Raw genomic sequence first — 27,449 nt, 5'->3', positions numbered from 1 at the left:
TGGGCAAAGAGAGGTGTTAGGAGATAAGGGACAGTGGGGCTTTGTTTGGCAAGGGATGAAACCAGCTGCAGCTCAGGCTGCAGAATGGTGGCAAGGGGCAGTTCCTATCATTCCCCTATTTTTTGTTTATTAAAGAGAGAGGGAGATGAAAAGGTTTGGGTTTTGGGGTGCAGTTTGACCATCTGGCTACTTCCAGCTGGCGGGGGGCAGCGCATGTTCTCAGGTGGGGTCCTTAGGGTTTGGTGTCTCCATAGGGGTCAGCGTGGGGGTCCCCTCGGTGGCTCTGGAGAGGTTGATATCCATGGAGGAGGAGTTGATTGAATCTTTGGTTGGTGGCTGTAGATAGGCGATCTAGTAAAAAATTTTGTAAAGTTTTTATAATGCAGAGAAGAAAGCTCAGTAGGGTAAAGACAACAATAAGGGGTGCTAGGAAAGGCAAGAGCCAAGAGAGCAGAGGAGATTGAGTCCAGTCTAGGACAGGGGAGTTTGTAGTCCTATGAAGTTGAATTTCTTCACTTAAGTGAGACAGGGTATTAATATTCTGTTCTACTAGGCCTGAGTCATTAATGTAGTAACAACATTCCTCTTGAAGGAAAAGGCAAGTGCGTCCTTTTTCAGCAGTTAAGAGATCTAGGGCCCTGCGGGTTTGTAAGGCAACCTGAGCTAGTGAGGTGAGTTGTCACTGAAGGGAGGCTACAGATACTGAGGTTGATTCAAGAGTGACCTGTAGGTGCTCCTCAAAATCTTTTGCAGAGATGACACTATGGCCCAGGGCTCCACCTGCTAACCCAGTGGCAGCGATGGAGGAGGCCAGGCTAATCCCAACCATAATGGGTAGGAAGGCGGCTCGTGGTTGTCGGGGTGAATATATCCAGAAGAATTCGGCCTTTCCATAGAGAATAAGTTGGGAAACTGTTATTACTGAAAGGCAGGGGCCTGGAGTAGAGGCATTTACACAGGTGTGTAAGGAGCCGTTGCACCAGAGGTATAGTCCAGAGGGTAGGAAGGTTTGAGAAGTTATAGAGACATTAGAGGGACAGAACTTGAGCTAGCTCCAGAAGGGGAGTGGACAGAGGTGTAATAGCAGGTGTAGGAGGGAAGTGAGTATTGGTCTGGGTCAGGTTCCCACAGAGATATAGAAGTCAAAGGGAGGTGGCACTTAGAGCTTTGGGGCATAGAAGTAGGGGCAGGGATAGAGAGGTTGATGGGTACTGCTGCCAGCAGGGGGCGCTGGAGGGAGGCGCACAAGAAACAGTGGGTAGTGTTTATGGAACTGGTGGAGTTAAAAAACTGTATAGAGGTTTCTATAATTTGGATCTAGGACGATAGGGTTGTGTGTGTAGGACCTTTAGGGAGTTGGTCCTGGAATGTCTGCTCAGCTTTTAAGATGTTTGAGGAGAGTTCTATCTGTGATTGGGGAGCCATAACCCATTCTCTAGATATAAAGAGGGTTTCTGAGGGTCGTAAACTAGTACCTGAGTAGTACATAGAGCCTTTGACTCTATCCTTCCAATGCTGGTGCCAGGGATTGGGGATGTAGAGGAAGAAACCTGAGTCATTATAATGGGCACTTACCGTACTACCTGTTGGATGCTTTTCTGAGATCTAATGTTTTTTGCAGCTTTGATATGGGCAGCCTCCATATTCCTCTGACCATTTTGCACCCTTTTTACAATATGGTTGGGTTTGATCAAAGAGGAAGCAGCTATAAGGGAGGTTGATGTCTATCCCCACAGGATGTGGTACAATGGACTTAGGTGTAAACAGGATGGTGAGAGCCCAACTACACCCCATAGGGGGGCAGTCCCCAGAGCCCATGTGAGGTGTGATGTCAGCTGGTTTATAGGTTTCCCTATAAACCTATAAACCTGAGCCTGGTTTATAGGTTTCCCGGATCTTGAACCTCCAGAGATATGATGGAGATAGGGAACTGACCAGAAGGGTAATAAAGATCCAGGTTATAAGAATAAGGAAAGTACAAGAAATAGGCCACAGAGGGCGAGATACCCGAGGCAGAGCACCATGTGGTTGAGCCAGCTCCATTCAGGTGGAGAAGTTGTCCATAAGCCTATGCTTAAAACAAGGGGAACAAGGACAATAACCACCCATAGGAAGGGATGGAGTGAAAGCATAAGCAGTATGGCTTATAACAGGGCAAAGAGAATGTCAGAGAATGAGTAGATCTCCTCAGGAGTAAAGTCTGAGAGTGTACCCTGGAGATGGAGATCAGATATCCAATCTATAAAGCAAGGGTAAAAGAGGTGTGAGAAAGGAAGGAGGTTGATTGTGTTGGGGGTGGGAAGCCTAAGACCTCAGAGTAGAGTGTATATATGAAAGAGTAAAAGTGTGGGCAGGCACTGACAGGAAAGAATGGGAGAGGAGAAGTATAAAGAGTGAGTAGGCGAGATGCCAGGCCCCCAGGCATAGGGCTCCTGCCTATGCCCTGGGAGTCTCTGTGGTTGTGTCTTTGTCTTCTGGGATCCTGGGGAGGCAGGAGATCTTTATTTTTGTTGGTCCTGTAAGAAGATATTGCTAGGTTTTTTGTGGGGCTGCCAGTTTTAGATTTTGAACATGTACCCAGGAAGGGAATCCTGCTAGCTTTGCAGCCGTAGGTGTGGTAAGGATGACCTTAAATGTACTTTTCCATTTTTCTGTTAGACAGCCAGGGGTGGCTGTGTCTTTTAGATAGACAAGATCTCCCACCTGGAGAACTGGAGGCACTTTAGTAGCATCAGAGGGTTGTGGTAGTTGGTCATGAGTATAAGACCAGAGGAGGGAGTGAAGAAAGGTAAGGAGAGGATTGAGGAGAGAGGGGGGAATGTTGGGGGGCTTTGGCTGAACGATGGTAGGGAGAAGCAGATGGCCATAGAGGAGATCGAAGGGGCTGAGCATAAGTGGTCTCTTTGGGAGAGCCCCGAGGCGGAGAAGGGCTAAAGGCAGGAGCTTTGTCCAGTCTAGATGGAGTTCGAGAGAGAGTTTGGTGAGAGCATTTTTGAGTGTGCGATTGGCACGTTCAACCTTGCCTGAGGATCGGGGGTGGTAGGGGATGTGAAATCTCCAATGGATGTTTAAGGCTTGTGCCAGCTTTTGAGAAATAGAGGAAACAAACTTGGGCCCATTGTCTGACTGAATGGAGGCCAGGAGGCCAAACCGTGGGATATCTGTGACCAGAATTGTTGTTACTGTGGAGGCCCTTTTATTAGTTGTGGGGAAGGCTTCCACCTATCCTGTGAAGGTGTCGACCAGTACCAGGAGGTATTTGATTTTCTTTACTCGGGGCATGTGGGTAAAATCCACCTGCCAGTCCATGGCAGGGAGGCATCCTCTGGCTTGGTGCGTGGGAAAGGGAGAGGGCCTAACATTGGAGTTAGGTTTTGTATGCTGACAGATAGAGCAGGAACTGGGTGATCTGTTTAAGGTATTGTATGTCTCCTGGAGATAGGGAAAGGGATTGGCAGAGAAAGGTGCAGACAGCATGAAGATTAGGATGAAAAAGTATATGTAAATAAGAGAGAAGAGTTTTGACCTCAGAAGAGGGGAGTGAGAGCTTAGTGAGAGGGGGAAGGGAGGATGGGGTAAGGGAGGGTACATGGTCTGGGGTGCAGACTGGAGGGCTGCTTATTTTGCCTCTGTATCTGCTCAGTTGTCTCCTTTGGTAACAATGGAGGAATCAGTCTGATGAGCTTTACAATGGGTGATGTCTATTTGGGAAGGGAGGCGTGAGGCCTTTAGGACCTGGGTTATTAAGGCAGCATTAATGATGGGGGTTCCTTTTGTAGTCAGGAGATAGCAGAGTGGGACAACAAAGTGTGAAAGGCATATTTAGAGTTGGTGTAAATATTAATAGTTTTGTTTTTTGCCAGGGTTAGAGCTCTGGCCAGGGCAATTAGTTCAGCCTTTTGGGAAGTTGTACCTAAAGGGAGGGGATGTGCCTCAATGACAGTGGAATTAGAGACAATAGTATATCCTGCTCTTCATTGCCCATTGTGAATAAAGGAGCTGTCATCAATAAACCAAGAGGAGTCAGCCTGAGAAAGGGTGCTCTCCTGAATGTGATCTGGGCAGGGGAGGAGCTCCTCAAGGATCTCAGGGCAGCAGTGAACTACAGGTGTTGAAGAGAGAGGAAGAAGAGTGGCTAGATTAAGTGGGGGACACGAGATGAAAGTTAGTGTGGGGCCCTCAACCAAGCCCACCTGGAGGGACAGGATATGAGAGGGGGGCATGGAGTGAAGTCCCTTATATGTAAGGCACTCCAAAAGGCTATGAGAGGAGTAAATGGTAAGGGGGACACAAAGGTGAGCTTTTTACTTTCTTGAATTAGGAGAGAAGCAGCTGCCAGGGCCCTGAGGCATGGGGTCCATCCCCTGGTTGTGGGGTCTAACTGTTTTGAGAGGTATGCTACTGGAGCAAAGGAAGGCCCTATGTTGTGTCCTGAAACTCCTACGGCAAACCCTTGCCTCTCAGAGATGTAAAGGAAAAAAGGATGAATGAGGTCCGGCAGGCGAAGTGCCGGGGCTTGTACCAGGGCTTGCAAGAGGGACTTGAAATGGCCTGACACAGGCCGAGAGGGGTCTAGAGGCTCTTGGATGGGTCCCCTGGATGCCTCACATGGAGGTTTGGCCATTAGACTGAAGTTAGGTACACATGCTCTGAGGTAGCCTGCCAGGCCAAGAAAGGAGAGAATTTCAGCCTTGGTGGTGGGGGCAGGGAGAGAGACTAATAAGGCCTTACAATCTATGGTGATAGCCTTATGTGTAGGGGAGATAGATAGGCCCAGGTAAGTTACCTGGGTGAGAGACAGTGGAGCCTTGTTAGGGGACACCCAGTATCCCTTTTTTCCCAGAAAATTAAGTAGGAGGGCAGTGTGTTGTTGGCTATCCTCAGGTGAGGGGCTGCAGAGCAGGAGATCATCTACATACTGGAAGAGTTTACTTGGGGAGAGATGGAGGGTAAGGAGGTCCCTAGCCAGAGCTTGGCCAAAGAGGTGGGGACTATCCTGGAACCCCTGAGGCAGAACAGTCCAGGTCAATTGTTGGGAAGTACGAGAATCTGGATCAGTCCAGGTGAAGGCAAAGAGGTTTTGGGACTGTGGGTGGACAAGGATAGTGAAGAAAGCATCTTTTAGGTCCAGGACTGTGAAATGGGTGGTGGTACTGGGGATGGGAGACAGGAGAGTGTAGGGGTTGGGTACCACCGGGTGTATAGGAGTCACTGCCACATTGATTAAGCGGAGGTCCTGTACCAACCGATAAGACCCATTGGGCTTTTTTACAGGCAGAATAGGAGTGTTGTAGGGGGAGTGGGTTGGGCAAAGCAGGCCCTTAGCGAGAAGCTCTGAGATAATAGGCTTTAGCCCCTGTAGGTGGGTTAGAGAGATGTGATATTGAGATTGGTTTGGGAAAGTAGAAGGATCTTTGAGAGTAATGACAACTGGCTCATGATGTGAGGCAACAGAGGGGTTTTTGAGATCCCATACAATGGGGTCCACTAATGTTGCTGGTAAGGGCAAGGAGTTGGGAGAAGCTTGTGGAAGCAAGGCACCTATGATGGCAAGGAGGGGCCGTGAGGATGGAGATGAGGGGTTGATGGGTCACAGCTTTTGTGGGGATGGATGTAAGGTGAGGGTGGCCTGAAATTTTGTTAAAATGTCTCTACCTAAGAGCGGAGTGGGACAATTAGGTAGCACTAGGAAGGAATGGGTAAACAGGGTATCTCCCAGTATGCAAGTTAAGGGAAAGGTCATTAAGGGCTGGGTAGGAGTTCCCTTCACCCCGACTATGGAGGTTAAAGAAGGCTTGGTAGGTCCCCAGAAATCCAGCAAGGCAGAAAAAGTGGCGCTGGTGTCTATGAGGAGAGAGACAGGCCTACCATCAATGATGACCATTACCCTGGGCTCCCGTGAAGTTATGGTCAACGGGCCTGGGAGTCCTGGGCTCCATCAGTCTTCTGCCGCAGTTGCTAGTCCTAGAAGATCAGTTAGGGAGGAGGAACATTGAGGGGGTCTGGACCCCCTGCCTTGAGAGGTAGAGGAGCAGTCCCTTGCCCAGTGGCCCTCCTGTTTGCACTTAGGACATGGTCCTGGTGGGTGGCGCATCTTAGGACAGGCATGGGCCCAGTGTTCCTCGAGGCCACACTGAAAACATGGGCCAGGAGGTGTTCGGGATTTTCCCTGGCCTTGTGAGTTGGGAGCAGTGGGGTTTTGCCAGAGGGCTTGGGCCAACATCTGGAATTTGGTCTTATCTCTCCTCTCTTTATCAGCCCATTGCTATTCCTCATGGTAATTATAAACCTTAAAAGCCACATTTAAAATTTTAGCCTGTGGAGTCTGAGGGCCATTTTCCAGCCTTTTAAGTTTTTTTCTTATATCTAGGGCTGACTGGGAGATAAAGTGGGTCATAAGGATAATTGTCCATCCTTAGCTTTAGGGTTAATTTTGTGTGGCGTCATAACGCCTCTGTAAGTCAGGACAAGAAACTGGCTGGATTTTCTTTTTCCTCTTGTTGAACTTCTCTAAGTTTGTCAAAATTAACAACCTTTTGGGCATCCCTCTTTAACCCTGCCACTAGGCAGGTGACCATCTGGTCTCTGGAAGGTGTGTCATTAGTTTGATAGTCCCAGTGGGGTTCTGCCTCTGGAACCACCAATGTTCCCACAGGGTGGGCAGGGGTGGTGCAGTGAATCTCATCTGCATGTGTCTTAGCTGGGTCCCAGACCCTTTTTCTCTTCTCCAGGAGGAGGGTTGAGGAGAGGATGGTATACATGTCACGCCAGGTGAGGCTATAGGATTGAGCCAAATATTGAAATTCTTTAATATGAGAGTCAGGGTTAGTGGTGAAGGAACCAAGGCGTTTTTCAATTTGAGACAGGTCTGTGGGAGAAAAGGGAACAGGAACTCGCACGATACCCTCAGCTCCAACCACCTCCTGGAGAAGGTAGAGGGAAACCAGCTGGCTGGGGGGCCCATGAGAGCCGGTGTGTGGAGGACTCAGGGGATCCTGTGGTTTCGGATTGGTGGGAAGGCAAGTGGAAGGGTGAGTGGGAGGAGGAGTGGAGGAAGGGGTGGAAGGAGAGGTGGGGGGGAGTGGTGAAAGGAGCAGTGGGAGGAGAGGCAGAAGGAACGATGGGGGAAGCATTGGGGGCTGGCTGCTGAACAATGGAGGCTCGTGTCTGATAAGGTGGAGGCTCATTAGCAGGATTGAAAGAAGGGAAAGTGTCAGAGTCAGGGAGGGTAGTTGGGGTTTTTGTAGCCAGAAGGACCTGGGCAGGGGAGCAAGAGGTGCAGAGAGAAGGCTTAGAGCAGAGATAAGAGAAGGCTTGGACATAGGGACTCTCCTTCCACTTTCCAGTGCATTTGCAGAAGTTATAGAGATCCCTGAGAATGTTAGGGTCGAGTGTGCCATTAAGTGGCCATTTTGAGTCATTGTCCAATTGGTATTGTGGCCAAGCCTGATTGGAAAGAAAAATGAGTTTTTGGGCTTTGAGATCAGGTAAGAGCTTTAAGGGCTCAAGGTTGGCCAATAGGCAGCCCAGAGGAGTGTCTGAGAGAAATTTGGAAGGTCCAGTCCCCATGGTGAGACCTGGTCCAAGGAAGAATATGGTGGGCATCCCCGAGATACTGCTTTCCTGGACAAAACATAGAAATGGAGGACCTTCAAGGGAACATCTTCACCAAGAGGATTGTCCATGCCTCAGGAACCCGGTTCCTGAGCAGATGTGAGTCAGGACCTAGTACTAGGATTTCAACCACCCAAGAGGGAGAGAGAACCACGAATCACGGCATGGCAGCACAAGGGAACTCACCAAGGGAGGACCGAGGAAATTAGCTGGTGGTGGGCGAGTAATGGGAGTGCACTGGCCTTGAGGTGCTCTGTGAGCGAGAGTGGTGATGGTGGCACTAGTCTGGGGTCAGGGGTCTCGGCAAAGCAGCTCTGATCCCAGTAAATTTATCCAGGCTTAAGGAAGGCAGCTCCCACCTATGTGGCTTTGGCAGGCCAGTATAATCCCCTGGACAGGCACCCCTATATAGGGGATGTCTGCCTTATGGCCAAAGTAGGCTTGGGAGCACAGCGTATATCAGGAGGGCCTGAATTTGCTGATTGGGAGAGCATGATCAATGCTGGAAGCTCACCTGTTCCCGGCCAATGTGCCAAAATGTTAGGAAAACGCCACACACCGCATACAAACACAAAGGAGGCTCACGAGAGGTTTCTCATGTCCAAAAGTTTAATAAACAGGCTGAGTGGCTGAGAAAAAATGGCACAGCAGCTTCTCTTGGTGGGTCTGGCCTTAAGTAGCATCTGGGAGAAAGCAAGGGCTAGGAATGGGCAAAGAGAGGTGGTAGGAGATAAGGGACCATGGGGCTTTGTTCTGCAAGGGATGAGACCAGCTGTGGCTCAGGCTGTAGAATGGTGGCAAGGGGCAGTTCCTATCATTAAATATCTCACACATTAATCAAGAGAAATCTATTTCCTTGACATATATTTCCTGTACATAAGCATTTTTGACAGAATTTAAGAACTTTAAAATAATTTAGTTTCTGAAAAGAATTTAACTATGACTTATCATTTAAGATTAGCCTTGAGTTTTTAAATTCAGTCCATGAGTTTGGATGAAAACCAATTTTTTGTTTTGTTTTCATCAACTTCAAACTGAAATTTGTCATTTCAAAAATTATGAATATAGGCCACATATCACATTAATATTAATATCTCATCAGTAGAAAGCACAGATACAGTCACACAGGAGTTACACATCTCAAAATACCATTTATACTCATGGTTACTTTGAAAATAATTAAATACGCCACTAGATCTTGTTATCTAATCATTAGTAAACAAGCACATATACGTTAAAGTAGTTTTTTTTTTTATTTGATTGTTTTTACATTTACTTACATGTGTATTTACTGTTTGCCCACCACTCCCCGCTTCCAGGCAGAACCGGATCTGCCCTCTTGTTCTCCAATTTTGCTGGAAAGAAAACATAGGAGGTAACAAGAAAGACGTAGTGTTTTTGCTAGTTTGAGCTAAAGATGGATATACAGAGAGATTGCTAGCATTGCTTCCACGCGCTTGTGCATTGCAACCCTCATTGGTTCCTCTCTGCCAGACCCCTTCACTACTTTCCTGTCACATTCCCATAGTGGCCTCTGTCAGTTTAAGATTACTTTATTTGCTCCTATACAGTGGGCACATCAACCACATTCAAGTTTTGAATGTGTGAGGTCTCCCCTTAGTGTGTGATCCATGACCAGTAATACTACTGCATTGGTTTTAGGTCTATAATATGCATATGAAGGTGAACATGTGATTTTTGGCCTTGTGAGCCTGGCTAACTTCGCTTAAGATGATGTTCTCCAGTTCCATCCATTTACTTGTGAATGACAAAATTTCATTCTTCTTTATGGCTGAGTAAAATTCAATTTTACATAAATACCACATTTTCTTGATCCATTCATGGGTAGTGGAGTGTTTTGGCTGTTTCCATAGCTTGGCTATTGTGAATAGTGCTGCAGTAAATATGGGTGTGCAGGTAACTTTGTAATAACCTGAGTTGCATTCCTTGAGGTATATCCCTAGGAGTGGTATTGCTGGATCATATGGCAGATCTATGTTTAGTTTTTTAAAGAAGCCTCCATATTGTTTTCCAAAGTACTTGTACTAGTTTATATTCCAACCAGTACTGTATGAGGGTTCCTTTTTCCCTGTATCCTCGTGAACAGTTGTTGTTGGTGGTCTTATTTATTTATTTGCAGTACTGGGGTCTGAACTCAGAACCTTCACCTTGAGCCACTCCACCAGCCCTATTTTTGTGAAGGGTTTTTCCAGATAGGGTCTCAAGGAACTATTTACCTGGGCTGACTTCAAACCATGATCCTCCTGATCTCTGCCTCTTGAGTAGCTAGGATTGCAGAAGTGAGCCACTGGTGCCCAGGTTGGTGGTATTCTTGATGCTAGCTATTCTAACAGGAGTAAGGTGGAATCTTGGTGTGGTTTGATTTGCATTTCCGTTATGGCCAGGGTTGGTGAGCATTTTTTCATGTGTTTTTTGGTCATTTTGGATTTCTTCCTTTGAAAAGTTCCAAAACAGTTCAGTTGCCCACTTCTTTATTGGTTTGTTAATTTTTGGGGAATTTAGTTTTTTTGAGCTCTCTGTATGTTCTGGTTATCAGTCCTTTGTCTGATGTATAGCTGGTAAATATTTTCTCCCACTCTGTGGGTGGTCTCTTCAATTTAGACCATTTCTTTTGTTGTGCAGAAGCTTTTTAATTTCATGTAGTCCCATTTGTCCATCCTTTCTCTTAGTTGCTGGGCTGCTGGAGTTCTACTGAAGAAGTCCTTTCCTATACCTATTGCTGTTTTTGAAACTGTTATTTAAAAACAGTTGATTTCCTTTGTAATGTATTTTAAAAAATTATTTTCAAAAAGTTTGTGGAACCTTTGCTAGACTTCCAAAGAGTTCTCGGGCACAAAACTGGTGAAGTTTCTTTGCTAGTTCCTTGTTGATAAAACAAGCTGGGGCAAGCTCAGGTGACTCTGGCCTGGAATTTCTTCTTTGTTCTCTTCTAGAAAATAGTGCACTTAGTAGACTCTCAAGGTACAATTGCATGCAGAAATGAGAGATAATTGAAAGCACGTCTAAACCTTACTGGGAAAATTGCTGGAAGTAGAGTCAGACGACTTTGAGTCTATTCCAAACGTATCTTTACGGTCCTCATGATAAGCACATTTATTTGTCAAGACAAAGGGCATATACTGAGTGTCCACCCTGCACCAGAGCAAGGGCTTTGTAGCCAGCAGGCCTAGGTTCCAGTCTCTTCTGTCACTAGCTGTGTGACTTTGAACAAGTTTTTTATTTTTTATTTTTGGTGGTACTGGGGGTTTGAACTCAGAGCCTAGTGCTTGCTTCCACTTGAGCCATGCCACCAACCCTTTTTGCACTAGTTATTTTTTAAATAAAGTCTCCCTTTTATGCCCAAGCTGGCCTCAACTGTGCATATAGCTGGGATGACAGGTATGAGTGACTGAGCCCAGCTTTTTATTGATTGAGATGAATCTCACTAACTGTATGCCCAGGCTGACCTCAAATCCACCTATGATCCTCCTGATTTCTACCTCCAGAGTAGAAAGGATTCCAGGCTTCAGCAACTGTGCCAGGATGAACAGGTCATTTTATCCTTAAGAGTCCCTTTTGTAGTCTGTTAAGTGGAGGTGTGGATCCTTAATTGGATAAGGTGGTGGAGCTGGTTAGATATAAGAAAGTGAGTATACTGTACTAGGTTACCTGCTGGGTGCTTATGGCTCATGCCTGTGATCCTAGCTACTTGAGGGGCTGAGATAAGGAAAATCATGGTTTGAGGTCAACCTGGGCAAATGGTTCTTGATACCACCATCTCTAAAATAACCAGAGCAAAAATAGACTGGGGGTATGGCTCAAATTGTAGAGTACTTGCTCTGCAAGCATCAAACCCTGAGTTTAAACCCCAGGCCCACCAAAAAAAAAAAATACTGGATCCCCGTCTAGCTGCTCATCCCATGACAGTCAATTAAAATGAGAGACAAGGTATTGAGGCAAGGAAGTCACCTTTTTTCAAAATGCCAGCTGATTGAGAAAATGGAAGACAGTCACCCAAAGTTCATCTTGCTCCTTGGGGCCAGCGGGGATGGGCAGTAAGAGACTTTTAAGAGGGAGGTGTAAAGAATTGGGAACAAGCTGGTTGTGGGTAGCTTGCACCTGTAGCTTCTCAAGGAGGCAAAGGGCAGGAGGATAGTGGTTCAAAGCCAGCCTATGCAAATAGTTCACGAGACCCTATCTAAAAAAAAACCCTTCACAAAAAAGGGGCTGGTGGAATGCTTACAGTGTAGGCCCTGAGTTCAAACCCCAGTACTGCAAAAGAAGAAGAAGAAGAAAAAAGATTGGGAACAGAGAATGCAAATTAAACCAGGAAGTTATTTTTGAATTGCCCGCCACAGGCATCATGAGGGTTGGCTGTCACTGGTTGATGCTATCTGGACCTCCAGAGGTTTCTGTAACTCAGTTTCTTGTTAGTATAGATGGCTGTCTGTGCTTTTTACCACCTAATGGAAGAAGGCAGGTGGTTTAAAGGCTGTTTGTGGCCATTCTGTGTTTTGTGATATTATTCCAGAGCTGTTAAATTTTAGCAAACCTATATCCTCTAGGGCTAACAGACTTCTTCAAAATGGAGTTAATGCTGTTACACTGTAAATACACAACAGATTACAATTACTATGAACTGAACTGACATTTTGTTCAGAAGGTCTTGCATCAATAGTGCTAGTAGCTGTGAAAGAAAAGCATGTAAAATTGTCTTCTTTTTAGGGAAAATATGAAATATATTTCCTGAATCTGAGAACCTAGCACAGCCTTCTGCTAGATTCAAAGATCCAGGAGGAGCTTAGAGCTGTGCCTAGACCTCAGATGAACCCTATGCAAAAGCTGAACCCAATCCTGACCTGAAGTCTTCTCAGATGACCTCTGAAGAAGATTCCCAGGAAGATTCAGTAGCCTCTCACCCCAACTGCTCAGACTTAGTAAAGTACTTTAGTAATGTCTCCCAAGCCTGAATTCCCTTCCTTTCTATCAGAAAACAGCAGGACAGAAGAGTAAAATCTCACAGGAGACCAGAGATGGCTCCCCCTGCAGGAGGAGAGCAGTCAGGACATCATTGTCCATCCAGAAAGAAAGGATGATAAAACTGAGTTACCTCTTTTTTGTTTGTTTTTGTTATTTGAGACAGGGTCTCTCTATGTAGCTCAGGCCTATCTTGAATTCACTATCCTCTTGCCTTAGCCTTCTGAGTGCTGGGATTACAGGTGTGTACTACCATCAACAGATTTTTCTCAGCTTGAAAGAGAACAGCTAAGAAACATTGGAATTCAGGGAGTGGAGTTCAAGAAGGATTAAGAAAAGAACACTTCAAACGTGGCTGCAGCCATTGTATCATAGGTAGGATTCTTCTGAGAACTCTAGAATGGAGAATAATTATGACAAAGTGCATTTAGGTATAAACTTTATTCTTACATTGTTCTTTCTTGCTGGCAATTTTGTGTAGCAAGGGGAGAAAGCTACTGTTTGCTTGTTCAGACTGTGTACAATCATTTTTATAGCCTGTGATATGAGTTCTATGATACCATTTTTTCTTGCATCTCTTCCTTTATACGTAGATACCAGTAATTTATAAGGAATCAGTATTATTTAAATGTATTTGAATGACTTCAATATACTTTAGTTTTGACTCAAAAATGTATCAGTACATCTCAAGTATTCCCATGTGTTTTAGAAGCCTGAAGTTAGTGAGAAGAAACCCAATAAGATGAGAGACCCTGAGTTCAAACCGCAGACTGCAACAAAAGAAAGAAAGGAGAAAGGAAAGAAAGGATGAAAGAAAAAAGACAGGAAATAAAGGAAAGAAGGATGGAAGGAAGGACAGAAGGAAGGAAGACATTCAACCAGAGTTTGAAGCAAAGTAACTTGTGGAGAAGGAATGTAAGGAAAACACTGGGTAGTTTGGTTAGAGTATAACAAATAGGGAAAAATTACATTTTTTAAATGTTAAAAAATTTTTGCTGTACTATTTCAATTTTCAATAGTAAATACATGTATTTCTAGAGGAACACATTTAAAAGTACATTTCCTGCACTGGCCATAATCCTGCACACACCTATAATCAATCCTGACACTCCAGAGACTGAGGCAGGTGATCAAGGGTTCAAGGCCAGCTCGTGCTACATAGAGTCTGTCTCAGAACAACAATATCACTTCCTTTGTAAGAATGGAAATGAAGTAACTATATGAGTTTTTGTTAGCTAGTATTTGAAGGCTAGAGATAAATATTTGGACAAATGTATCTTTTTTTTTCCTTTTGTTTTTCACTTCCTGTGCCCATGTCACAAAGGAGAAAAGAACCCTCCCAGAGCTGATAGACTATTTGGTTTATTTTCTTGTATCATTGATTAAAATTAGTTTTGTCTTAAATGCTTTGAAAACATAATTCAGGTAATTGTAAAAGTCATATAAAGGAGCTTGCTGTGAAAATGTTGACATTTCTATTGGTTGATGGTAATGGCTCATGAGTAACATTGCTAAAGTATTATTAGAAAGAAAATTGCATTAACAAACTTTAAACAGTTTTATTTGCAATTACGATGCTAGGAGAGCTGGACCTCTGTTTCTTTGCTGATGGTTTGTTTTTCTAAAAGCTTTCCTTTGTTTTGGTTTTGTAACTTTGGCCATTCACACCCATAAACGGTGGTAATAACACTAATGACCACTAGGTTGCGCTGTAGTTCCATAATGGAAACAGTGGGGTCCACGAGAGGAATTCTCAAAGGTTTTTAGTTACCATATTATTCCTGTTTTTAAAGCAAAGAGGAGTGGAGATAAATATTTAAAAGGAAAAAGAAAATATTTTGATGAAAACAATTCCAAATTCACTGTAACTTAAAATTGATATTCAGAAAAAACTTTAACTGATAATGTTGCTGTCAGTTTTTTAGGAGAATTTGCCTTCAAGTCAGTCCTGTTACTTAAAAGTATTTTTACTGATGGAAAAACAAAAGATTAAAAAGCTCTGTTAAATGTTTGTCTCCTATATTCTCTAGTTGTTGATGAATACACTATTTTTAAAAATCCCAAGACAGAGTATATTTTATTTTGAAATCATTGTGGTATCTTAGATATAAATTAAGCTTTAGAAAATACATAAACATTTCAACTTAAAAACAACCTTTTTTTGTTTTTGGCAAAATGCTTTTTTCTTTCTTTCTTTTTTTTTTTTTTTGGCTCCGATTTTTCCCAAATGTCAATATTTATGAACCAGAGGTTGTGGGAAATGTTACCTAGAGCTAGCTACAAGGGCCAGAGTTTGCCCCCTTCTGTCCCTGGGGAGTCCAGCCTGAGTGCCAGAGGGCAGTGTTTGCCTTCAAGGACCCAGACCCTCTTTCTTTGCACCCTGCCATATACCCTTTGAAGTGAAAGAAGTTTCTGTGCTCAGCTCTGTTCATAAGCTGTTGGCTTGAGCAGTGTACACAAGTTTCTGTACACCAGAAGGGTGTAAAAACAGAGGTTGATGTAGAGAAAAACAACAAAGCCAGAGTCAGTGTGAGCAATTTGAAGGCCTGGATACTCCTCTAATATCATTCACAAATCTACATCTCTGGATAAGAGTATATGCATATATATATGTATGTATATATGTTTGTTTGGTTAAACCCCCCCTTTTAGCATTTGGGTAGTGTTAGTTTTTGGTAATGGTGAAGACAGACACCATGAGAATGAAACTCTCAAAAAATTAAGGCAATATCATGAAACATTAGTAAATTGTGGGGTTTATATTTATTTTGTAAAAGACTTTTTACCCATTAAGATGACGGAAAAAATTCATTATTTCATCTAAGTGTTTTAGTTTGTTTCCTTTCAAATTTCATTAGGGTCTGAACAAGAAAATAAAGCTGAAAGTGTGAAAATGTTTTTTTAAAAAATCAGAAACACTTTTGAAAATAAAAGTCCCCCATAACACGCGTCTCCAAGGCCTCATGAAATACCCTCGTGGACATTCTCAATTTCTTCCTGTTTTACTTGAAGGACCCTATGCTTATTCTTTCTTTAATTTAAATCTTTACCTTTTACCCCATAGATGGCTAAGACTCCAACTATCTTTAACTAAGGATGATTGTTTTTTTCATTTTTTATTCACACGAATAGTTCTTTATTTAGCTTGCTTTATTTTTAAATGTCCCACCCAAACACTTAACTGGTTTCCAAAGGCTTGTTGTATAAATAACAAGATCAAAATTCACAGAACAATCTGTCCTTCCCCCCGACTGGGAAGTAATTGTCCTATATCATTTTTGGAAAGTGTGGCAAAAGAATTACTGAGAAATTAAGAAAACAATTGGAGGGAAAAAGCATAAACTTCTTTTGAGAAATAAGGAAGATACTTTTTGATTTTCCAAACATGTGGGTGTGGCCTTAGGCTTTTCTCCTTTGTGATCAGCTAATTCTAACTGCATTTCCAAAACTTGCCAGGGATGTGCCAGTGTTCTGCTTTTTAAATCACCCCTCCTTGGTTTCTTCAGCTGTAAATGGTCGTAAAAATGTTTAGCTCGGAGATGTTGAGAGCATTAGGTTAGTAACAGGACCAGTCCTTGGCACACAATAACACCCAAAGTGCCATGATTTCCTCCTGCCTTTCCTCACTGACAGGAACCCAAAAAAACAAAACCTATGAAATGCCTCCACGGAGGTGTAAGACAAAACGTGTGTAAGCTAAATTGTAAGGCACTTAACACCTCCAGTACATGGTATCCTCCCACTTTTGTTTTTGGTGGTTGTGGGGCCTCACATGGCCTAAGCATGTGTTCTAGCTCTGAGCTACCTCCCCAGCAACCCCTCAGGCCATTCTTGCCACCAGTCACAGTCAGGCTGAATGAAGTTAGCCTGGTAACAAGAAAGGAATTCTGCTGGCTACAGTGTTTTAATATTTTGTTAGTATCTACATATGTTTAATTTGTGATTTATCGTAATTAACTTATGGATCTGTGCATACGCACACACGTGTTTATATTTATCTGTTGTGTGTGCAATATGAACTGACTTCTAGATTGTACATCTTGAGAACAACCTAAGGATGTTCTGGAAGAAATCACTGATGCGCGGTTCTGTGAAGGTATTTCCCGTTTTGTGCTTTTGTCTACTCTAAAAATGGAACTGATAGATAACATCTGATACAGTACCAAGCTGAAAAACCACCAGGTCCCTTTACCTCGCCACCCAGAATGTAGAGTATGAAAATCAAACAAAAAGAATATCCTATTTTTCTTAAAAAGGAAAAATCCATACATTCCAGTTAGTGCCATGCTTTTCAGAGAAGTTGCTTTGGAAGTTTAGACACTTCTTTCAAAAGTACTACTAATTGTTCTAAACCTTTTAAGAGTTTTTTGGGATTACCTTTAGTATTGATTAAGGAAAATTATTAAAGAAAAAGATGCCATATGTCATGTACATGCCTGTAATCCTAGCATTTGGGAAGCCAAGGCAGGAGGACCTTGAGTTCAAGGCCAGCCTGTATAGGAGATCCTGTCTCGACAAAACAAAACAAAGCAAAACATTGTATTGTAGTCATTATCCTGCAGTTTAATCTGGTCAATTATAATTCGCCCTTATTGAGCGGTTTGCTTATTTCCCAAGATGAAACTTACCCTGATGAGAAAAAGACTTAAAAATTCCCTCAGGACAGTTAGGCAGTTCCCTCTGTATATGAAGGAAGGCAGTTACTTCCTAATGGGGTTTCTGCATTGTGTGAAAACCCTTGGCATGTTGATACCTACTTAGACAGGACATCATTCATTTGTGTGGATAGACTCAGTACCGCTACCTGGTAGCTGTTGTCTTTTGAATGTAAACATTTGTGGAGTAAAATCATCCTTTTAAGCTGAAAGACCTCATAAAAAGATAATGCTATTATTTAGAAAAGAATCCTTGTGAATTTTTAACCAGTGTGCTGTGTTCAGTTACAGAGCCCAGAAACTTCTGAAAAGAAAAGAACAATACAAAACCTCTGTGCCCAGATCAGGCCTGCAATGTTCCTTTTATCCCCACACGGATTTGTTTAGCGAGTTAATGTAGTGTTGTGTGTATGATTAAATTGAAGCGAGTCATCGTGGAACAAAATTATAAAGGCTGTATGGTCCTTATTTTGAAATAGAAGCAGGAAAACAACATGAACTTGTTTGCGGATGAATCTAGACTTTGATCTTAGCAAATGGTAACAGGATAGAAATGAAGTTTAAAATATTTGCAATGAATTTATGTTTGGTTATTCATAAAAAAGGGAAATTGGTAAAAAAGGAAAAGTTAAAATGGAAAAAAAAATCCACCACTCAAGTCTTTGCTTAGGTACTTTCATATTCTATAGAACACATAAAACTGTAGGAGTCAACATCAAATAAAATTTGGAACACAGACTGAAAGCCTGGAACACCAGCTTCAGTGCATGAAGCTGGTAGTGGGGCCCCTGCACTTTGTGGCTGTTCCCAGACCCTTCCCACTGGGGACTGATGAGCTGCTCCTTTCCCACAAAAATCCAGGAGACTTGCAGTCTTGACTGGCCATCCTCATGGTATATCCCAATAAAATATGTATTCTTTCCATGTACCACACTGTAGTAACCAACATCCGAGTAAAACTGTGTTGTGCTGTGCAAACCATGAATTCAGTATCTTTGATCCTTTGTTTCACCTTACATCAGAAATTTTCTTCTGGAAATGATTTTTGGAATTGATATAGTGTCTTTTTTTTTTTTTAAAGGAAACGTGTCTTTAAAAAAAGTCTATAAATAATTTATGGTGCTGTCGGAGATGTGCTTGCTTTTATTTTTATTAAGTGTCTGGGGATAGCATTCTGGGGCCCCTTAGGGCTGCTTGGCCTTATGACCCTGTGGTCCTGCTAGGTCACTTTCTGGGAAAGAATGCCTCTGCTGGAGGAGAATGGGCCCCTTGCATCCTCCATCCTGGCCCAGTGCCAGCTTGGATCAGGCTGCCTGGAAACCCCTGAAAGATTTAATAACAGAGCAGAATGTCTGGGGCAGATGAAGCAGATGAGTGCCCAAATTTTGGTCACTCTACAGTAAAGTAGAAAATTGATGAGGTTTAAAAGACAACTCACAAATACTTATATCACAAGATACATTCTACTTTCTCTTTTCCACCTTCCATAACTAGGAGGCTAAAATTCTTCATTAGTAAAGTGAAGGAAGCCAGACATGAAAGACCACATTACTGTCTGATTCCATTTATCTGAGATATCCAGAACAGGCAAATCTCTAGAGACAGAAAGCAGATTAATGGTTCCAGAGGCTAGGGTGGGGAAGTGGGGAATGACTACCTAATGGATATGAGATATCCTTTGGGGTGATGAAAAAGTTCTGGAATGTTTGTACAACATTGTGAAGGTACTTAATCCCACTGAATTGTACACTTTAAAATGATGAAAGTGGTAAATTTTATTCTAACGTATATTTTACCACACTCAAATTTTCTTTTCCTTAGGTAAAATACAGGAGGATGCAAACAGGGACAGTAATTCTTAAGTCATCTGCATTCATCAATATCTTGGGGTAATTTTAGAACAATTAAAGGGTCTCTTAGTAAGGCTTTGATTGGATAAAAATCAGAAAATTGTGATGAATAGACAAAGCTGGGGCCAAACAGGTGAGGAAAAGGAAAAGAAGGCAGGTCAAAATAGACAGACCTCAAGTGATGGTTAACTTTGTGAATCAACTTGATGGGGTCTTGGTTGCTCAGGTGTGCAGTTAAATGTTCTGAGCATGTCTGTGAATGTATACTTGGATGAGATTAACATGAGTCAGTAGACTGAGGAGAGCAGGTTGCCCTTTCCAGTGTATAGTGATTGTAAATTATGGGTTTCATTATGACATTTCTATACAGGCATATAGTGTACTTTGATCATATTTATCCCCTCTATTCTGTTACTCTTTCTTATCCCCTTCCCACTTTTTAAGGGAATATTAAAAAATTATAAACCAATAAATTAGAAAGCCTAGGAGAAATGGATAGATTTGTAGGCACATATGACTTACACAAATTGAACTAACAGTATGTAAAAATAACCTAAGCATAGCTATAATGAGCAATGAGACTGAAGCAGTAATAAGGAGTTTTCCAACAAAGAAAAGCCCAAGACTATATGGATTCACCAAAGAATTCTACCACCCCTTTAAAGAAGAGCTAACACCAGTGCTCCTAAAACGATTCCATGAAATAGAAAAGAAGAAATACTTCTAAACTTATTCTATTAATGCAGAATTAGCCTGATCATGAAACTGGATATTGCAAGCTAAATTCAGCAATATAGTGAAAAGCACATATGCCATGACCAAGGTGATTTCATTCCAGGGATGAAGGGTGGTTCATCATAGACAACTCCATCTAAGTAACGCAGCACATAAATAGAACCAAGGACAAAAGTCACACGGTCATTTCATAGATGCAGAAAAAGCCTTTGAAAAAAACTCAAAAGTTTTCATGATAAAAGCCCTGAAGAAAATTGAGAATAGAAGTATAACACCTCATCACAATAAAGACTGTATATGATAAAACTTTAGCCAGCATTATGCTGAATGGTGGTATTTCCTCTAAAAATCAGGAATGAAACAAGGGTCCACTCTCACCACTCTTATTCAATACAGTGTTTGAATTATTAGCCAGAGCAATAAGGCAAGAGAAAGAAGTAAAAGGTATACAAATAGGAAAGGAATAAGTCACATGTCCCTGTTAATAGACGATATGATTCTACACTTGAAATACTTAAAAGACTCCACTGCGAGAATCCTAGATCTGATAAACACTTCCAGCCAATTAGTAGGAAAAAAAATTAACACACAAAATTCAGTAGCTTTTCTATATACAACAAACTCACTGAAAAAGAAGCCAGGAAGATAATATTGCTTTTGTTTTAGCCTCAGAATCAGCTGGAACTTACATAGTCTCTTCTGGCCTCCAGCATGCCAACTACAGATGTTGGGATTTCTTAGCCTTTATTATTGCATGAGCCAATTCCTTACAGTAAATCTCTTTGTAGCTATAATTATATCCTGTTGGTTCAGTTTCTTTGGAGAACACAGACTAAGATAGATTTTGGTATCAAGAAGTGAGGCACTGTTCTAAAAATACCAAAATGTAGAAACAGTTCTGGAGCTGGTTGGTGGCTAGAAGCTGGAAGGCTTTTGAGGTGTAGGTTAGAAATACAAACAGTAAGGGATATTATGATGAGATTCCCAGCAGAAATGAAAATTATGTTACTGAAAACTGGAGGAAAGTAATACTTGTTATAAAGTGGCCCAGAACTTGCTTGAACTATGTTCTGGTGTTTTATGGAAGGCAGAGAATTTGTGAGCAATAAAATTGGATATTTAGCAGAGAAAATCTCTAAGCAAAGCATTGAAGGAGCATCTTGGCCCCTCCTGACTACTTATAGACAATTATTAGAAGACAGAGGTGAACTGGAGAAGGAATTGTTAAGCCAGGGGAATTCAAAGTTTAAGGTCTGGAAAATGATTAGAGTATCCATATTTCAAAAGGAAGAAACACCTGAGAGTACAGCTGGGATGTCACTTGATATTATATGGAATTCTATGAGCAGAAATACTGAGCAGCCCAGAGCCTTGGGTGTAAAACCCCTTCAGTGGGCTTTGAAGGGGGTACTGCCCCCCTCAGTGTTTTTGGAAGGCAGAGCATCAGACCAAAGATAATTATTCTTGAGCCTTAAGATATGATAAAATTAATATTGCTAGGCGTTAGACTTCCTTGGGACCTGCTATCCTTCTTTCCTGTTTTGCCCTTTTGGAATGAGACTATTTATGCTAAATCTATTCCACCATTTTATTTAGGAAGCCTATACCTTGTCTGGTGTCAAAAGCTCACATACAGAGGGAAATTTTACCTCAAGGTGAATCATATTTCAAGTCTCACGCACATCTGATTTGATGATAAAGATGAAACTTTACACTTTGAACTTTAGAGTTCATGCCACAGTGAGTTAAGTCTTTTGAGGCTGTTAGGATGGAATTAATATGTTTTGCATTCAAGAAAAACATGAATTTTGGATTCTAGGGTCACAATGTTATGGATTGAATGTTTGTGTGCCCTTGAAATTCATGTTCAAGCCCTAATCCCCAATTTGATGATATGTGGAGTTAAAGACTTTGTAAAGTCTAATTAGAGCTAGAGGAGGTCATAAAGGTGGGGCCCTTGAGATGGGTTAGTAGTCTTATAAAATGAGAAAGAGCGTCTCTTTTTCTTTTAACTTGAGCATAATCAAAGGCCATGTGAAGACATAGAAGTTGACCATCTGCAACCCAAGGACAGAGCGCCCTCACCAGATACCAACTCTTTTGGTATCTTAATCTTGGTCTTCACAACTTCCATCACTATGAGAAACAAGTTCCTGTTGCTTTAGCCACCAAGTCTGTGGTATTTTTTTTAGAGGAGCTTGAGCTGACTAGATGTCTCTGAGGGGAAAGAAGAGACCAAAAATGAGGGTGCGTATGAGGTGAGGAAAGGCTGAATGTCAACTTGCTGCCTTGCATTTTGTGTGTGTGTGTGTGTGTGTGTGTGTGTGTGTGTGTGTGGTGGGATTGAACCCAGGGTTTTATGCACGTTAGCACACACTTTACCACTGACTTCTTCTCCCAGCTCTGCTGCCTTGTATTTAATCAGTGCCTGTCATGCTTTGGAGCAAGGTATCTTAGTTCATCAGAATGTCCTCCCCCCTTTCCTTTTAGGTTTTCTTATCAAGACTTAACCAGGCATGGGGAATGCCACTTCTGCCAAGACCTCGGCAAAAGCCATTAAACAAGGTAATTAACATTTCACTAATTTGTAAGTCCTGCAGGACACCCAGCCAATCCCAGTGAATATGAATTGGACATTTTTTTTTTGATCATGTTCCCAAACCCAAACTCCAGAGTTATCAGAGCACCGTAAAGTATTTGTAAAATATTTGGAGTAATTGCAATTATGTGTGTTTTCTTCTAAAGATGATTGCACAATGACTTCTTGATGTTGGAGGGAGTTGGGATAGGGGGAAGGAAAGAGTCTCACCCTCATATGCTTTTATGAAGAAAAGCAAATAAAAACTCCCAACCTCACATCCCTTTTTCATTACTGACTTTTCAGCAATTAGGGTCAAATGATTTCTTGGTATTTGTCTGCTGTTTGTGTAAATGGAGAAACTTCAGAAGTCACATCTATAATTTGTTGAATTATAAAGCAGCAGACTGGACAGAAGCCTCCTTGTGTGAACTCCCTGATGGTGCAGGGGTAGCGTGGTCCCTGCAGTTTACTTTTCACTTACCTTTACAGATATCCTCCTGCTCACCCTCTCCTGTCTTTTCTCCTGATTCAACACAGTTCCTTTGCTGCAGACACACTGAACAGTTTATGCCCCATTCCCAGAACACTGTGGCCCCACAAAGACCCTATGCTATGCACATGCATTTTCTGGGGCTTTCTCTTGCCTTCTTTGACACAATTTCTTCAACTTCCAAACACTCCATGGCATTTTATGAGCTGTAAGTAATCTTAGAATTCATGATACGCTGGCCAGCAATGTGGGAAACAACTCTTGGGGGAATCTAACTTGGTTTTCTTATTGGGTCTTTTCTTTGGAGAGAAAAAATACTCTTCACTGATCTGGGTAGAAAAATATATACAAAAACATTTTGTAAGAACAGATTCCCTAAGGTGCAGATGCCTACTCTGTTGTGTGAAACACTGGGAAAGAATCAGGAACTCCTGAGTTCTACCACAAGGACCTGAGCAGTCCTCCATTGTCTTGGTATGTTTGTGCTCTTGTAACAAAATACCATAGGCTGGGTAATTTATAGACACTAGAAATTTATTTCTTTTAGTTCTGCTGTCTGGAAAGTCTAAGGTCAAGGTGCTGGCACTGGGTGGTGGTGAGGGCCTTTGAGCTGTGTCCTCACATGGTAGAAGAGCAGAAAAACAAAAAAGGGCCTATAATAGCTCCCCTATCCCTTTTATTTCATTTATTTATTTTTGAAATTTATTATTACTATTTTGTTTGGTAGTACTGGGGTTTGAACTTAGCTTTGTTCTTGCTAGATAGGTACTCTATCACTTGAGCTAGGCTTCTAGTCCTTTTTGCTCCGGTTTTTTTTTTTGGCATAGGGTCTTGTTTTGTGCTCAGATTGGTCTGGACCACTATCCTGTTTAAGCTTCTCATGGTAGTGGAGACACCATGCCCAGATTTCTCTGTTGAGGTGGACTCTTGCATGCTTTTTTGTCCAAACTGGCCTTGAACCTTGATCCTCCCAATCTCTGATCTCCACCTCCTGTGTAGCTCAGATGAAAGCCACACACCATTGCACCCAGCTGTTGGTTGAGATGGGGTATTTTGAACTTTTTGCTTAGGCTGGCCTCAAACTCTGATCCTCCTGATCTCTGACTCCTGAGTAACTAGGATTACAGGTGTGAGCCACCACACCTGGCCCCACCCATCCTTTTTATAAGGCACTGATCCATTCATGAGAACAGAGCCCTCATGACTTAATTGCCTCCCCATAGGTTCCATCTCTCAATACCACAATGGAGGTTAAATTTCCACATGAATTTTGGAGGGGGCACATTCAAACCACAGCATCCATGAAAAGTACGACATGACTCTCAGAATGTGTTTTCTCTTCCCCCAAAGTGGGGAAACCTGAGTATCTGAGTGGAGGGGAAAAAGAAAACCCATTGCTTGTGCTGTTGTCTTCCTCTGGGTTACACTGAACCTGAGATCAAAGGGGTTTGTTTGCTCTACTAATTTGTTTTTTGTTTGTTTTGTTTTGAGGTAGTTTCTCTGGAGGGAATTAGAACAAAGCTGAGTGGAAATTACTTTATTCTTCCATGTAATCCTATAATAACTACAAGTTTTTTTTTTTAATAGTTTTTTGGTTCCCATAAAGAGGTTTGCATTTGTGTGTGTGTGTTTGTGTGTGTGTGTGTGTGTTGAGAGGTGGGAAAATAGGAAGTCAAATACAGAGGAACTAAACCTTGAGCAAGTAAGAAAAGGAAAGTAAGGCATGGTATGGGAATGAAATACAGACAAGTAAGTACAAATGTTTCTCTACTTAGGATGGGGTTGTATCCTGATAAAGCCATTGTAAATTGAAAATATTGCTAAGTCTTAAATGCATTTAACATACTTAACCTACCGAACACCCTAGCTTAGCCTGTTCCCTTAAATGTGCTCAGGACACTTATGGTAGCCTATAGCTTGACAAAAATCATCAAACGCAAAGTCTATTTTATAATAAAGTGTTGAATAAATCATGCAACATATTGAATGCCTTTGTCTAAAAAATGCTAGCAACATGATACACTATGGAGTATGGTTGTCCACTGTCCATCCTCCTCCCTCCCCCCCAACCTAGCTCCTGTGGCTGATGGGAAGTTGCCCAGCATTAGAAAATATTGTTAGCCCAGAAACAGACAGCAACTCAAAATTCAAAGTACAGTATCTACTAAGTGCCCATTGTCTTCGCATCATTCTAAAGTTGAAAAATCGCAAGTCAAACCACTGTAAGTCTGGACCATCTGTATAGGAGTATCAAGAAAAAGGGAAGAGAAACACACAAGGGTCATGGGGAGAAAGGGAGATGCAGACCTGTGATACAACTAATCACAAGAATGGTCTTGAGTAGAGAGTAGAGTGAATCTATCTTCTTCATTTCTCAGATGACAGGGCTGAGGCTATGTGAAGTCACAAATTGCTCAAGGGCAGAACTAAGAGGAACACAGAAGGCTCTTCTTCCAAGAAGGACCCAGAGGTCGGCAGGGCAGAGCTCTGAGCTCAAGACAGGGCCCCAGTGTGTGTTTCCTGTATGCTCTTGTTGAAAGCCAGTATTTTCAAAGAGCAAAATCATGCCTCTGAGATAAGTATAAAATGAACATTCATCACAGGTTTTCACTAACCCATTAGTTTTGAAGGAACCAGGTTACTGTTTGAAAGAACTGAAGTAATTCAATTATTATTCATTATCGAGAGAATCAATAAGAAGTTAAAATGGTTTGAAGGAGAATTCAAATCACCACATTCCTACATAGGAAGACAAAGAATGCTAACACAAGCTTACATGTTAACACATGTGATCTGGGTCCATCCATATGCAATAATTAGTTACAACTCATTTGCATTTGTGTGGACAAGAATCATTTGTATTGTTCTTAGTTTTCTACAAATTACAGAACTGTAAAAATAGCTAACCCCTGCCCTCTTCCCCAACCCCCCAGAATCCAAAATGATACACACATAAAAGATAAGCAAGCATATCAGGAAGGATACACTGTATAGAGCATTTAGTAATCCCCCCATCCCTAATTCAGAAGTCTCCCACGATTTTTCCAGCAGGACTACATAACCTCTTTGTCTCACAGTTGGCAATAATGGAAACCAGGGTATGAAAATAGGAGGGTTGAGGGAATGCATCCAGCGTCATGGGTGAGCACCTCCAGTCATGGTGCTACTGCTTTAACTGCCTCTGTGGGACACTTGTCCCCAGCATTGTTAGATGCCTCATATGGCCACATAAAGATGACACTTAAAATTAACCATCATGGTCATTCCATATTTTATATCTACTGTTCATTCTTTAGTGCCATGTGGTTAACAACAGTGGGAGATTTAAACATTATGCAACAAATACTTGTATTGAAACATTACACCACACTAAGATGTAAAACTTTATGGTTTTTTTTTTTTGTCAATTGAAAACTAAAAAAAAAAAGAATAGTGAGGAATGGCACTGAGTAAAATGTTGAGTAAAATCAGATGTAAATATCTCAAGTAAAAGCAGATATAAATCAGCTGCCATATTGGGTAGACCTCCCTTAGTGCATATGTGAAAGGTCTTAGTGCTGAAATTAGTATAGAGAGCCCATTAATAATGTTAAATCAAGACTGCATTGTCAAAGGATCCACATTTTAGCTCCTAAGTAGAGACTCAAGTTTTAGCAATATTTAACCTTTTTGGTTACCTTCTGAATGTGTAGGAGTTGAACTAGACGATTAAAAAAAATTGCTTTCAGCCTTAGACTCTTTGGTTCTCCATGAATGAACGGATGCTAGGAAAGCCCTCTGTGCCAACTGGCAAGTGACACACAGAGCCAAAGACAGCCCATCTTTGAAATTATATATGGCAGTACCATCTGCCTTTGCAAGTAAATGACAAAAATAATTTGGTCTGGGCTTTACTAGTTCCCAGCTGGCTAAAGGTAAGGAGAGTTTATTCTGGGAAAAAAAAAAAAATGTGTCTTCTTTGTGCCCTCCCTTATTCCAAGACTCTGCTTGTCCAGAATACCTTGCCCTCACACATAATCCAGAATGGTTTCCAGTCTTGCATTTTGGTGAAACCTTATTTATGTTGAAATATTACCTTAGTCAGACTTTGAGAATTTAATCTTATTTCTGGAGTGAAAGACTAGCCTTTGTTCTATTAGTGACTTTGGAGAGTTTTTGGGGCTTTACCATCCTCAAAATCACATTTTATTTAATTGTGTCAATCACAAAGATTTGAATAACAAATTGACTTCTCCCAGGAAGGAAAAGGAAGGCACAGCTTTCCCATTACCTCCACAGGCCAGCAGTGAGGATGAGGTCAAGGAGCCATGCCCAGGTCACTGGTGTAGCAGGCACAGGACGCCACCTGCAGGGAACCCTTGGAACATGTGAATCTTTTACTATGCCCTCTCCTGCCTCAACATCCTCAGATCAGTTTCACAGTCATGTTTTCTAACACGATAACATTCCTTCAGTTTGAATTTCAGGTGGCAATTTCTCTTAACTGCTTTTCTTTTAGAGCCATAACCTCCTGTGTTTTTAAACCACTGGCACATTGTTGGATTAGT

General features: G+C 42.0%; 1 long non-coding RNA gene across 2 annotated transcripts in view; it reads left to right on the top strand.

Moving 5' to 3' along the window:
- Positions 1-27,449, top strand: part of LOC141410834 (uncharacterized) — a 66,380-nt gene that overhangs the window by 24,675 nt on the left and 14,256 nt on the right. For both annotated transcript variants that reach the window (XR_012435591.1, XR_012435592.1), the window contains one exon: positions 22,322-22,396. This is a non-coding gene — a long non-coding RNA (uncharacterized lncRNA). The remainder of the gene's footprint in view (positions 1-22,321; positions 22,397-27,449) is intronic.

Source organism: Castor canadensis, chromosome 9 (genome assembly GCF_047511655.1).
Source record: "Castor canadensis chromosome 9, mCasCan1.hap1v2, whole genome shotgun sequence".
NCBI lineage: Eukaryota > Metazoa > Chordata > Mammalia > Rodentia > Castoridae > Castor > Castor canadensis.
The sequence above is the reverse complement of the archived record's forward strand: the minus strand, read 5'-3'. Positions and strand labels throughout refer to the sequence as shown.